Source organism: Nicotiana attenuata, unplaced genomic scaffold (assembly GCF_001879085.1).
Source record: "Nicotiana attenuata strain UT unplaced genomic scaffold, NIATTr2, whole genome shotgun sequence".
Classification (NCBI taxonomy): Eukaryota; Viridiplantae; Streptophyta; class Magnoliopsida; order Solanales; family Solanaceae; genus Nicotiana; species Nicotiana attenuata.
The window spans coordinates 15,097-30,644 of NW_017676636.1; the positions used below are offsets into that span (position 1 = coordinate 15,097).

At 36.8% G+C, this 15,548-nt stretch overlaps 1 long non-coding RNA gene across 1 annotated transcript; it reads right to left on the reverse strand.

Annotated features, from left to right (window-relative positions):
- Positions 1-789: 789 nt before the first annotated feature.
- Positions 790-4,625, reverse strand: LOC109221142. The gene is made up of 2 exons (XR_002067204.1): positions 3,509-4,625; positions 790-1,246 (listed from the first exon to the last, which is right to left on the reverse strand). It is a non-coding gene; the product is annotated as an uncharacterized LOC109221142 (long non-coding RNA).
- Positions 4,626-15,548: the final 10,923 nt, after the last annotated feature.

The following is a 15,548-nucleotide window of genomic DNA, read 5'->3' on the forward strand; positions in this document are numbered from 1 at the left end:
CCAATTATTGGGAAGAGACTGAATCATAGCCTGAACCTGCTGCTCATCAGAGAGAACATGGCCAACACTTTTGAGTTGAGCAATCATATTTAACATCACCCTTAGATGTTGCTTGACACCGTGATCATAACGCTTTTTGTACGTGTCAAACTTGATTGTCAGCTGTCGAAGGCGAGTCACATTCGTACCCCCATATGCCTCTCCTAAATGTGCCCACATGGCTTGAGCAGTAGGATATTGCTCACATTCGTGGATGAGATCATCAACAACTGAACTTACAATAATTCCACGTGCAGTGGAATCTTTCTTTTTCCAAACATTGTAAGTTTCCAGATCCCTCCTGTGTTGGGCAGTGTTACCCTCCTCTGGGTGACTCATAACATGGTTAATACTTTCAAGAGCATCTTGCTCTTCGAGTACATATCACATCTTACGACTCCAAATATCGTAATTTTCACCATTCAGTTTGTCACCCTTGTTCAAGTCAGCAATGATACTTTTTATGCCATGTCTGTTATTAGAGACAATATTACAAGTTTAACTCATCAATATATACTTCAGTTAATTTATGCATGTGATTACACACTCAAGAAAATTAATTATAATATTAATTCTACATTTAGTATAGAATCGAACGGTCACTACGTTTCCATTTATCATCTATATCTAAATATTTTTAATTAATATTAAGATCCCTCCTTAGTGTGTACATATTTTAAGTCTCAATCCATTACAAAAGGATATAATAAACAATGTATGTAACTAGTGAGACAAAAAACATAATATAAATTTCATTAAAATAAAACACATAATAACTCTTGCTCATATACACTAAAACGTGCACTAGGCCAAACATCATGATAAATCTCAGTTAAAATTTCACCCCAAGGCTCTCGAAGAGAGTCCGCTAAAATAGCTAATGCTTCCCAATCAGTAATTTCTATGTAATTAGCCAATTCAACTCTTTTTATCTTAAAGAGGTGTACATGTTCAGGAACGGAAATATCAGGGCCCATTTTAAATTTCTTAAACTCCCTAAATTTCTTTTCTCTTTCCCTTCGTTCAGCCCTTCGATCCCTTAACTTATTTTGTCTCGCCCTTGGGACATTCCTGATGACTTCAGGCTGCGAGTCTGAATCATTATAGAAATAAGTCCTGCGGCGACGTACCCTTCTATGTTGTCCTCTTCCTTGACTTCGAGAACTCCCACTAGGAGTAATTCGAACATGTCCTTCTTCAGCCATATCTGAAATAGGACCAAGGAAACACTTAGAACAGCTACAACCATTCAATGTGACAACACATATCACAATTACTTGTAGAAGGATATTAATCTAAGGGATTAAGACTAACCAAAAATTTCTATTTAATAAAACAAGAGTTATCTACTGTCAACAAATATATATTAATTATAAAACAAATATGGAAATAACCTTATTTTGCTTCTGTGTTTTCCAACTTTGAACAAGATTTTTTTTTAAGAAAATACAATATCCAATATACAGAAAGTGTATCTGGTCAAGATTGTACAAGTGTTTAAGATTGTACCAGTGACCTACGCTCATAGTCCTTAAACATATTTAAATGGAATGGTTTGTCTGGATTCATTCTCTTCAGTTTTAGGAATGTATATGCTAATCTTAGTTGGTCACGTGAAGTAAATTGGTCAACTTCATTGAACCAGAGGCAAGAAAACAAATTTGACATTGGTATATGTGCTCTGACAATAAAAGAACCTCCAGGCACATAGCTCTTGGAGAGAATAACCAATCTTTATGAATTCTTATTTCTTGAATAGATTTCTTTCTTATAATGCCAAAAGAATAAATATAGGCACAACTACTGTTCTTCAAAAAAATATATCAACTCAATTTTACAAAGGATTCAAATACTCATTACGTGGGATTGTAAAAAAAAAAAATTTTGAGTACGTGAAGCAATGAGACAACAGAAAAACATAATTCTTGTTTCTCAGCAAGCACTGATTTTAAAAGATCTTGTGCATTGCAATTGAATCCTATATGCCTGTCCTTTGTCAGAAAGTTGGCCAGATCTGAAGCTTCTAAAGAGAAATTTGCAAACACTTTGAAGCAGTAGTGTTTGAAACTAAAAAAAAATATCACTCGGTCAAATAAAACACCAACAAATTACAAAACATTATTACTGGACAGCAAATCCATTAAAGTTTATAGAGGAAGGATATAAACATATCATATTTCACATATGTTGCTGCAAACAGTACTACTTTAGCAGAGAAACAACGGTGGCTCTGATGCCATTGTTAGATTAAACCGAGGGGAGAGAACAACGAGTGTGTACCTTATTGATGCAGCGGAAACTGTTGAACTTACCACCAAAAGAATTGCCCCAAATCGTATTCTGAATCTACAGGAAACAGAGTTTTTTGTTCACAAACTAAATGCCTAAAGTTCACTGTGTTCTTCCCTTTTCAATTTTTTTTTGCCCTGCAGAATCTCTGTACTGAAGAGAAGTATATAGAGAAGAGGAGATGGGGAGAACTACCGATGAAAACCACCACTCCACGTTCTCACGTCTCTCAAAAGAAAACGTGCGGTAATTTTAGGAGTAATAAAACCTACGTGTAACCTCCTTAGGTTTTATCTCTTTTTAAAATGGGTCGGGTCAGTCCACATGGGCGACCCACGACCCAACCTTATATCCAACAGAACTCATTATACATCCTTCTGAAACTGGAATGAGATCATTTTGAAAAGAAGGAGAAGAGAATATATGCCAAGTAAATTTATGAAATTATTTAAGCTTCTTAACGTCATTGGACTGGCTGTGCCGTGAAAGAATATAGTACAAAACTTTAGGAAATCTGCAGTTTTGTAGAATGTTAAGGGAATCCACATGTCTGCTGCAAAAGCAATTATCCCGCCTGGTTACCAACAAGAAGAGTTAAAAGCTTTAATAGCCAAGTAAAGTCCATTATCTATCTGGGGCCTGGGGGAGCTCCGAAGAAAGGCCAAGAAATAGCAAAAGTTAGCAGTAGTTACGTACCAATCAGTCAAAATAAGGGGTATGTTATAAATCTAAATATAAGCTCTGCATGATCACATTCCTGCAGTAATCAAGATACTAAGCACGACTAATATTATTGTACCTTTTTAGCTTAAAGTGGATATTGATCATCAGAGCACCTAGGAAAGCTAAAAAAAATTATCTCTGATCAGTTTGGGCGAATTATATTAGTATTAGTCAATTAAAAGAGGATGATGGCAGCACATGCTATGTATCCAAACCTTTACATGGCTACATGCAATATACCAATTACAAAGTTTGTTCTCATATATGGAAACAGTTCGCCCCAAGTAATGCCTTCTATAATTCTACGGGCTACTATTCTCAAACATTGAATGTTAGGGAATGAAAATAATCCAACAATCTGCTCTTTGATAACAAAATTAATAGTCACCAATTAACTCTCACATTCATACAGGTATTCTCATGAAAAAGGAGAGGGGGATATAATTAGCAAATATACCTTTTTTTAATCAAATCCCGAACAAGAACAGCGTGTAGACCAAACTCCATCGTTGTAATCTGGCCTACTCATCTGCAGCATAATGAACCTTATTCTCTTCTAGCTTTCACGTATCACGACATGAAAAAATAATTAATGTTCAAGCTTCAATACAAAGTAGGACTTGCTAATTGCTATATTAGATGGTGAACTCGAGCTGGCAAAATAAAGATAAAGATAAGTTCTCACCTTCTTACCAATGAAATATTAGGAAATCCTCACAAAATGCGTATAGTCCAATCCAGACCCCCTACCCTCATGTAAAAATGGAAAAAAGGAAAAAAGAAACAATGAAACAAGAAGAGATAACAGAAAGTTGTGGTCAGAACTAATCGCACGTGAATATCTTTTAAGATTTGGTTCACATGCTATTTGATACTGCTACATAGGCAAAAGTACTCAATTTGCAACTTCCATCCTAAATCTTAATTTTTAAACTTTTAAGCTGACATGTTGTAATCGGATCATTGTGATCAGACTTCTTTTCTCACATGCATCTGTAGGCCTCAGTAAGAATGTAAATAATTATCAATACAGAAGTTTTCACAAGCGTAGTTGCTGAAATCATTGATCATTTGGAGGTGCAGTACTCATCTATGTTATAACCAGCCTTTATAATATTAATATAAGGTGGCAATCTTCATGGTCCATGTTAATGGATAAGGCCAAGTGTGGTGAAGTCCTCAACCAAAATCTAACTTACATAATAATGTGACAAATCTGAGTTCCTTGCATTATACCAAGACCAAATTTTAGAGAGGTAAGAGATTTTTTGTCACATAATCATGTTGTTAAGTTGAACTACTATTATTTAGCTATGTTGTTAGTTTCTTCAAATATAGAAGTAATGCTCGGGTTTTTCTTCATTTTACCTCCCACTTGTTCCCTATTAGCATTTGTTTTAGCAGTAGCCTCCAAAACTATAGTCACAACAAAGTATGTAATCATTGCAATATATAGTGAAAAGTGAAGTTGAAATACAACAAAAATCCCCTTCAGATTGTACAACGGAAAGAATTTTTCAGGCACGAAACTTCAAAACTATAAATTGAAACATAAAGGAAACATACACATAATTCTGTTCCAATTGAAGAAATGACCCTGAACTCCAGGGAGTGCTTGACCAAGCTCCAACAAAAATAAAAACTGAAGGCCAGCGAGAGTAACGCAGAAAAACCGAAATTTTTTATTTTGTGTCTCATACAACTTACGCTAGTTGTATGAGGCAACTTTTTGTCTCACAGTTTTGTGGACCCAGAATTATGTGGACCCAGCAGTGTAAGATTGGGGTCTACAATTTTGTGAGACAAAAAGAAGCCTCATACAACTAGTGTCAGTTATATGAGACACAAAATAAAACTTCTACTGAGCAAGTAGCACACACAAAAATGTAAGTCTATATAAACAACAGAAAATTAGAAATTATACTTACCATAAGATATTTAGAAATCAGCAAAACAACATGACTTTTTTGCTTCTTTGCTCATTCATGAACAAAGCTGTAATAAGAAAACACATCAGTTGTTAAGGAGAAACACAGCAGGGAAAGGCGTCAAAATAGTTTTACTGTACGGGAAAAGAAAAAGGGGAAAAAGCAAACTGTTGTAAAATGATTTTTGTGTAACAAAACAAAGAAAAATAACTTTGGTGTAATGAACACAAAGTTAAATAATTTTTAGGTAACAGAAAAAGAAAAGTGACTTTTGGGTATCAAACATAAAAGTTTAGTGACCACTGGATAAAATTATCTCACACTTTTCAGGTCTAGAATTTTACTTTTATTTACGCAAAGGGAAAGAGTGAAGTCAACAACTACCACCAACGGGCATAACCAGTGGCGGACCCAGACTTTTAGACAAGCGGGTTCAAACATATACTGAAATCCTAAAAAGTAATCGGCAGTAAAAGCGATATTGAGTTAGCAATCAAACAGGGTTTACCTAGTGCTCTTTACTTTGGTTCTAACAAAATCTTAAAGAAAATTTGCCTGTAGCTCTAAAATTTTTTTGCAAGCCATACTGTTTCAAATATATATATTATATATATATATATATATATATATATATAATATATATATATATACCTTTAAAATTTAATAAGTTATTAAACTTCAGAAAATTTTACAAAATTATAACTGTAACAAATATAAGTTTGGTCTATATTAAAATACTAAATTCTATTTGTTTATTAATTTTAATTTAACTTGCATTAGCTGTTAGCAAAAAAAAAAAAAAAAAAAAAAAAGAAAAAGANAAAATTCCATAACTATGTAAAAAGACTAAACTAAAATAAGCATTAAAAGAAGACGAAGAAGAAGCGTAAGCTAATAACAAGGAGGACCAGCCAAGCTGTGAGCATCTCGACCAACTGAAACAAAATAATGCTCTTGCGGGTTCGAAGACGCGACCAATAGAAGAAGCTGACCCCGCGTGAACGGTTAAGCGGGTTCAACTGCTCATTCTTATACCAATTTTTGCTCTTGAAAAAATAATTCCCACAGAAAAATAGTGGAAAATATTTATGAAGCGGGTTCAGTTGAACCCTCTTAAACCTATGTGGGTCCGCCCCTGGGCATAACAGTCGGTCGAAAATCATGACGCCAACGGACAGTGGCGGATGCAGGATTTTAAAATCGTGGGTGCTCACTGATAAAAATTCTGAAAGAAGAGGAAAAAAAAGTTAAGTTATGGGTGCTCACTCAATATTTATCTAAATATTTTTATAATTACCTATACAAATTTACAAAATTTTGTCAAAGTTAATGGGTGCTTGAGTACCCAAAATCAGCATGTAGATCCTGCCAACGGAACTACCAAAATACCTGTGACGCCGAAGAGACCCTTAACTGCCGCTTCTAAATAGTAGGAGGAATAGGAAAATACGGAGGGAAGAGTTGCTCCAAATATCTTTATGGTCAAATTGCTATAAATTTACTACCTTAATATGTGGTACTAGAGCGGACCTGGATGCTTCGCCAGAAAGGAAACAATAGTTTAAGTCCATACTTTACTTTTTAGCTAATTCAATTTTGTGGGGGTTCAATTTAGGGAAATTTACGCGGCACATTAAATATTTATACTGTATTTATCATTCCTAGCTCTACTTTTAACAAATTTATTATTCATAGCTATATTTAAATTCTATAGTTATTCATGAAATTAAAAGATTAATTGTTTTAAACTGAAATAAGAGAGCAACAAGCTTGTGTAGCTCAGTTGGTTAGAGTGCTCACCTAGCTAGCGGAGGTCTTGAGTTTGACTCTGAACAAGAACATTTTGTTTTCTGTATTTCTGTACTTCTCCGTAGTTGTATATTGAATAATAACTACAAATAATAATTAGGCAAACTATAGTTACTAGATTCTAAACTATAATGGTTTAGTAGTTTATGAAAACTCCTCTCAATTTACGAAAGGGTTTGGCCAATGTTCCCTTTAATAATTTCTAACTCACTCTATCTTAAATCTTAATCCCGTACAATTAACACACACATATGGTCCAGATATTAATGTGCCAATTAGTTTTGTATCTCGTTTATTTAGTTTTCCTTTTAAAACTCGTGAAGGTGTCAACTAAAATGGTTAAAGTATATGTGAGAAACACTCTACTGAGTAAGGGGCTTAGAATAAATAGAAATGAGCAGGGGTGGCTCTAAGCAAGAGGCTAATAAAGCCTTTCTTTAGGTCCCCAGCAGCCCCAAAAATATTTTTAGTCGTGAATTTTCTATCTTATTTTCGCTTAGGTAATATTAAAGTTTATAGAAAAAAGAAAAAAAAAGCACAAACTCCTTATAAAAATAGAAATAAAGACTGTCTATTTTTTAACAATAGATGTATTTTAAAACTTTGAATTAAGCTACTCAAATATTCAAATTGGTAAATAATATTTTTACAATAAGATTCAAGGTAACACGTTGGAAATGCGTGGCTAACATCTTAATTAAATTAATTTTTTTTATTTTGTAAGATAACTACACTGCATATAAAAAGAAAAATTAAAGACCTCTTATTAAAATTTGGCTTGAGGCCACGAGTTTTATTGAGACGTCCTTGGAAATGAGATTGATTATATGTGCTGCAAGTTTGCCTAGCATGAGAAGAGTAAAATTGAGAGATCTATTTGGTGGGATCACGCTAGCGGTTTATGTTGTGTTTCACACTTTTGCAAAGTATTTTGGTTATTGCTTTTTTATTTATTTGTTGTCTCTCACATTGCTGATATTACTGTAAAGGAATCGTAATTAAGCATTGAGTTTAGATTAAACTATTGGAATATGTCTTCGCCTTTAAAAATATGGTATTTGATAGGTGGAATATTAAGATTCAACTCTAAGCTTGAAAGTTTGGGATATTGAGATTTGACCGACTAGTGTAATTGACATTATTAATCAATATTTCACTTAACTAAGATCATTTGAGGCCGTTTTGTTTGTGTTTTAGACGTTGCAAAGTTGGAGACTTGTCGTTAGCGAGGTAAGTGAGACTTTAAGCTTTGTTGTTTGCTTTTCTAAAATCCGTTTTGAAAATGTATTTTCTCTGTCCGGTCCATGTATTGGGACGAGCGTGTGCTTGACAGAATCAGTGGTCTATGACAAGCCGTAAATATATATTATTTTGTAAAAAATACTTAAATTATTGAATAAGTGATTTGTGGTGTGGCGTAGCCTCGTGGTAGGCGTTGGGGCCTTAAAAATATTTTTTCGCTGTCGTGATATATTTGGGGCATTGTATATGCTGTTGTGATAGATTTGGGGCATTGTGTATGTTGCCGTGAACTCATCGGGGTGTTTGATTAATTTTCTTCACTTCCGTTTATGACAAGTCCTTAGTATGAGTTGTGCTAAAGATATAAGTGTGTGCTGCTCAATATTAGTGTGGACAATTATATTGTAAAATAATTATTGTGCATATTATTTTTGTGCTCGTTGTGTTTTTTTTTCTAACACTTATTTCAGAAGTATTCAGAGTGGCGGGTCGAGGATCTTACTGAGTTATATTACTCACTGCTTACCTGCATGTTCATGCAGATAGTATTCATGATGACAGAGCTAGTAGCTGGCGCGTTTACTAGAGTTTATCCAGCTGTTGAGGTGAGCTACCGCATTGTTTGTGGAGGCTACCAAAAGAGTCCTTAGCATTAAATTATTGATTTTTTTTTGTTTACACGTTCATCTTTGGGTCTTTTGTAATCCTTTTAGATGTTCCATGATCTAGTGTGGGAAATGGGCTAGTATTTTAAATTTATATTTCGAGACATTAATCGTTTATAATTAGTTATCAACCTTTTCAATATTTAATTTATTAAATGCTTCGAATTAATTGGTTAAGTGTATAAAAAAAATTGGGTTGCCTGGCTGGCAGTGTTAGCTGGGTGCCAGTCACATCTAGGGGGTAGTTTGGGATGTGACAAAGTTGGTATCACAACCTAGGCTTTAAGTCCCGAGTCATGGAGCAGTGTTTGGTAAAGTCTTGTTCATGGTATGTAGACATCCATACTGTTATGCGGCACCTTCCTGAGATTACTTGGAAGGGCGACGTAAGGCTAAGCAACCGATGTCAGTGCAGTTACTATCCGCCAACTAAGGTCTCCTCCATACGCTAGACGAGATTGTTAGTCGTATGGGAAAATCAATGTCAAAAGCAATTAAGAAAACAGATAATTGAGAATTGAGAATGAAAGCTTGATTGCATTAATGAAAGCTATTACAGAAAGGCTACACGGTGTCGAGGGGGAGAGACATCTGTACAGAGAATTGTTTACTTGCTTGATTGTTTTATCCCCCCTAATAATGCTTAAAAAAATAAACCAAAGTTACAGGACTTGACCTAATTAAGCTATAGAGACACAATGGAAGTACATGAAATAAAACTACTCTAAATTTATAATGAAAAGGAGTGAGTTTTTTACAAGGTAGAAACAGGTCCGTTGACAGCAACCTTGTCTTTAGCATCAGGGTCTGCGCGTGTGGTGCTGTCTACGCGCGTGACGCTATTGGCATCTGCCTGCGGCTGGGTGCTGGTGATTAGCATCATGGTCTGTGCACACGGCGTTGTCTTGTCATGACCCAAATCAACCCGTCGTGATGGCGCCTATCATAGTACTAGGAAATCCGACTAGTTAGACATTCCCAACACTTTAAATCTTTGAAAGATACGATAACAGTTTAATTAAAGGAAAATCTTTTTAAAGCAGGATAGAAAGTCATAACTCAGTACATAATCTCTCTCAAAACCAGAGTTTCACCGAGTACATGAGCATCTTCATAAAGATATAGTCTGGTACATCGTCTAGAAAATAAAACTAAAAAAGAAACTAAAAACTAAAATGAAAGATAAGGGAGGAGAGTCAAGGTCTGCAAACGCCAAGCAGCTACTCGATGATCTCCGAAAGTTTGAACTCTGCAACTCAGCAACCGCCGTGATCGAAAGCACCTGGATCTACACACAAGGTACAAGGTGTAGCGTGAGTACAACCAACTCAATAAGTAACAAAACTAACATCTGGACTAAAAGTATTGACGTGCTCAGTAGGCACTGTTCAAATATAGAATTAACAGTACAGAAATGTAGGCATATTTTCAAATTCAATAGTTAAAAACTTAATACAAGTAAAATAGATCAACTCTGAATGATATGAGGGGTATGCCATTCTAAATCTACATGCCACTATACATATTGTATGTAGTACACTACAATGAAAGCCTCGCGTACTCACACTGTGAGAGTACTCAATCACTCAGTTCTGTACGGGGCAAGTCCAGCCTAGGGAACTCTATCCCAAATATAAGTGTGTGGGGCAACTCCATGCCTAGGGAACTCCATCCCAATGTGAACATATAGGGAAACTCCATGCCTAGAGAATAACATCCCAAATATAATATCCAGTGCGCTCACTGTGGGGGTGCAGACTCCGGAGGGGCTCCTTCAGCCCAAGCACTATAATAAGCCAAATCCAAACATAAATAAATAAAAGCATCCTGCGGTGTGCAGCCCAATCCCGTAATTAAACACTCACAATCAGGCCCTCGACCTCACTCAGTCATTAATCTCTCCAGTCTCTCGAGCTCAGAACACCCATACTAAGCAACCCTAATCAATGATACGAGACGTAATAATGTACAATAACAAATACTGAGATACGATATGAATGATGAATACGACTGAGTACATGACTGCAATTAAATAATTAACTCAACAGCAAGGAATGACCACTGTGGGTCCCAATAGTATCAGCATATAACCTAAACATGATTTCTAGCATAAATTACACCTCAAGTGCTCTAACACATGGAGTACGGTAAAAGTGTTCAGTTAAAGTAGCTACACAATTCTATGAAATTGACTAATTCACAATTTACACGGTACACGCACACGTGCCTGTCGCCTAGCATGCGCGTGACCTCAACATCAATCGCATAACATGTAATTTAGGGTTTCATACCCTCAGAACCAAGTTTAGAAGTGTTACTTACCTCAACCTGTGCAAGTCCCTACTCGGATAAGCCCTTGCCTCGCAAAACGACCTCTAAACGCCTCGAATCTAGTCACAAACAGTTCGATACAATCAACACGAGATAAAGGAATCAATCCATAAGAAAATACTAAGCTCTTAATCAAAAGTCAAAAAGTCAACTCAAAAGGTCGGCCCCGGGCCCACGCCTCGGAATCAAATAAAAGTCACAAAAATTTGGAAGCCCATTCGACCATGATTATAACCGTACCAAATTTACCCAAATCCAACACCAAATCGACACCCAAATCCCCAATTTAACTCTCCAAATCCCTAGCCTCAAACTCCAAAAATTATACCTCAAAATCACACAATCTAGGTGAGGAATTCAATGGGGAAACATAATTATTGAATAGAATTAAGCACAAGTGACTTACCTCAAGAAAACCCTCGAAATCCTTCTCAAAAATTGCCTTAGACCGAGTTTGCAAAGTCCAAAATGAGCAAAATCATGAAACCCTCGAGTTTAATGTTATGTCCAAGGGTCTCGCACCCGTGCTCGACTTGACCGCATCTGCAGATTTTTCTTCGCTTCTGTGAACCAGAACCCCCAGCCCACTTTCCCATCTGCGGTCCCTCATGTGCAGATACGCATCCGCGTCTGCGCCTCCAGTCTTAATCTCCCATTCGCGCACCTGCGACGCCTCTCTGCATCTGCGACCTCGTAGGTGCGGACAAATCCTTCGCACCTTCAGAATTTCCTAGTTCAAGCCAACCTTGATTCTGTGCCTCTCTAGCCGCACCTAGGGTATCGCATCTGCGGCCAATCCCCTTGCAGGTGCGATCACACAAGAAGGCTCTCAGCTTCAGCAATGCTCTAAGTCTCATTTTTTATCCGTTAACCATCCGAAACTCACCCGAGGCCTCCGGGACCTCAACCAAACATACCATCAAGTTCAAAAACATCATACAAGCTTAGTCGAGCCTTCAAATCACATCAAACAACGCTTAAGCCATGAATCGCGTATATATTCAAGCCTAATGAACTTTTGAACTTCTAACTTCTACATTCGATGCTGAAACCTATCAAATCACGTCCGATTGACCACAATTTTTGCACACAAGTTACAATTGAGACCACGGACCTACTCCAACTCCCAGAACCCCAATCCGAGCCCGGTATCCACAAAGTGCACTCTCGATCAAACTTCCAAATTTCTAACTTTCGCCATTTCAAGCTTAATTCAACTACGGACCTTCAAATCACAATCCAAACACACTTCTAAGTCCAAAATAACCCAATGGAGCTAACGGAACAATCAAAACTCCATTCCGGAGTCGTTTACATATAAGTAAACATCTGGTTAACCTTTCCAACTTAATCTTTCAACCTTGAGACTAAGTATCTCAATTCATTCCGAAACGGGGCTACAACTCTCAAAACGACCGGCCAAGTTGTTATATATCTACACGTGCAGCGGTGTTGAAATCTGCCTGCGGCTAGGCGCTGGCAAAGCATCAGGGTCTGCGTGCGTGGCTTTGTTTGTGTGCGCGGTGCTATTGTCATCTACTAGCGGCTGGACGCTAGTGAGGGCTATCGATAGGGCAAGAGAGGCACATGCGCGCTTGTCACTTGACGCTACCAAGACCACGGGGCCGACCATGGTGCTGGGCGTTTGGAGGCTTGCCAGGACTTCACGGGGCACGTCTAATGGGTCATGGGGAATGGCTGGAAAGCCACAATGACATTATCCCCCACCTGAGTTAGCGATATCCTCGGCCCCTTATTAGCAAGGTGATCATCAATCAGGCTCTTGTAGGCTTGAAGGTTTGTTCCCCTCTCCCAAGTATTCTCTTCTGCATCATAGCCATGCCATTTCACCAAGAACTCTTGGTGATTTTCCCTTGCGGCATGAACCATGTTGATACCTAATTTTTTCCTATATATATTTTTATATGCAAAGTACCTTCAAAATAGCATATGTATGCATATATAAGCATATCCAAGTGTTTTCTTATTTTTCCTTAATTTTAAAAGATTTTTAAATCAATTTATCCCCCTATTTTATCCATAAAAATCTAATAATTAATTCTAAAATTATTACTTTGGTAATTCATCTATTGAAATTTTTGGCTAAGGTAATTTTTGCATATTTTTTACAAATTTAGTTAGTATATTTAAGCTAAAGTACATATAATTGCAATATTAGCCCCTTTTTAGATTTAATTGTGTTTTATATTCACAAAATTTAGTCTGGTATTTTTAAGTAGTTAATTATGTGCTATAAATCATCTTAGTACCTTTAATTTATTTCCAGAAATTATTTTATTATTTTTTATAAATCAAATGGGGAAAATGGCTATTTAAAATCTAGCCAGATTTCATTTCAATTATGGCCTAAATTCTACCCCATTTTAATCCCAATTTACTCCGACCCAATTCCTACTCATACCGACCCCAACCCAATTAAACTGACCCATACCCGGATACCCACCTAGCCCTTTAAATCTCAGCCGTTGATCATTTAGATCAACGGCCACCGGCTGCCCTTTCCTAATTAAACCCAAAAGACCCCCCAAACCTAATTCATTATTCACAATCCGCCGCCCTTGAACTCTTCTTCTCTCCCAAATCCTCTCTGAAACCCCTACAAACCCTAGCCGCCGCCATCAAACTACAACCCTAATACCTCCCTAATCCATGGCCTTCCGTGTTCATTTGAGACCTGTACTTGCCTTCCATGGCTCCTATGTGTCTGTTCTCATGGTTTCAGGGCCAAATCTTGAAAGAGATTGGTCCAGGCCTGGTTCGATCTCAGTTCATGGCCCTTCTCCGGTCATCCTTGACTTTTCTCCGGCCAGCCACGGCCGTTCGAGTCAGATCCTTGACTCTCCTGGTTAGATTGGTAACTTTCGAAGCCTCTCTCACCTTTTCTGGGTTTTCTGAAACCCTAATCTCTAAGATCCTTTCCGATTTCCTTCAGATCTACTTTAGATCTATGTTTATCTTGAACTTTTAAGCCTCTTCTCGAAGTTTCTTCAATTTTGCTTTCAAAAACGCGACTCTTTGTCTTTTCCGATTAGGGTTCCTGTTAAGTTATTTCAAAATCTCTTGACTTTTAATATGTTTAAGATGTGTGCTAGTTTGTTTAAATTCTTGCTTGACTTGTCTGTTTACCATCTTTCGAACTCGTTGTTGTTGAAAACCCTGATTTCTTTTGGGTCTCAGCCGAGTTCTAAAAAAATAGCTGTTTGCTAGATGAGTGTTTGTTTGGTTAAGTTTTGTTTGATCTATTTTTTTATCATCTTTTAGGCTCGACTATTGTTGAAAGAACTTATGTCTTTGGGTCTGAAATGGTTCGTTTGAATACCTGACTCGATTTAAAGTTCTTTGTTTCAGAATCTCTTTTTCTTTATGTGATTCCTCTGATTTTAGGCTCCTATTATCTTTAAAATTGACTATGATTGAAACCCTAATTTTTCAAAGGGTTTTCCTTACCTGCTGTTGTGAAACTTTTGCATGTTCTGACACTCTAGTATTGACTCAATGTGACCTGACCTACCCGATTGCTATGCTTCGAAGGTTTGCTTTACTACTGAGCCTTATACCTATTTCTGTATGCTGTTTCTTTTGCCAATGAATTCGGCCTCGCATGTCTGGTGTCCCTGCTCACCCTGTTTAAATACTGAAGTGTAGAAGCATGTTACTTTTTTGATTGATCTCCAATCTTGTGACTGATTTCAAAACCTTTCTTTTATGAATTCTAATTTCACTCGCCTGTCAAGGTTAATTGATTCCTTTCCTTATTTTTGCCTTGCTGAATCCTTTACCAAAATAAGTATATTTCTGTACTTAGACTTGATTACTTACTCAATGGTTTTACTACTCCTTTTATGGCAATAATCATTCTGCTTACAAACTAATTTTCTTCCCTTATTTTGAGTCTGTCACTGCCCGTTAAACAAGTGATCTCTTAATTAAAGGGGATCCACTTGGTTAATTCATTCTGACTGTGATTATTTCCATATTTGTACTGAAACTTTACTTATTACCTTACTTCTCACATGTTTTCAAAAGCTATAAATACCCTGCACCCCTGTTCTTTCAAACACGAACACAAGGAATAAAATACTTGAGTTCAGACACACACTCCACTAAAATCTCTCTCTTTTCTCTGTTGCTACTTGTATTGCTGCCTTACCTAGCTGGCTGAAAGCCAAGGCTAGGCTGTGGGAAGCTTGCTTACTTTTTCTCTGCATTTGCATCCTTACGGGTATGTTCTAGCTAATTTTCAGCACCAACAACAACATGTTTCTTTATTATTTCCTTCAACCTTGCTTGTTTCCTGCTTGTGTTTAATCAAGTTCCATTATTAAGCATGTTGTAATCTGCCCTATCTACTCTGAATGAATGCTTTCTTATGAATTTTTTCAATTATTTATTATGGCTTGTGAATCCTAAATCCCCATCCCCAATGTGTTTGGTATCTGTGGTTGGTTTGGGGCATGACAGCATTAGATATTGCTGTGCATGATCCAAACCTGATCCCCCT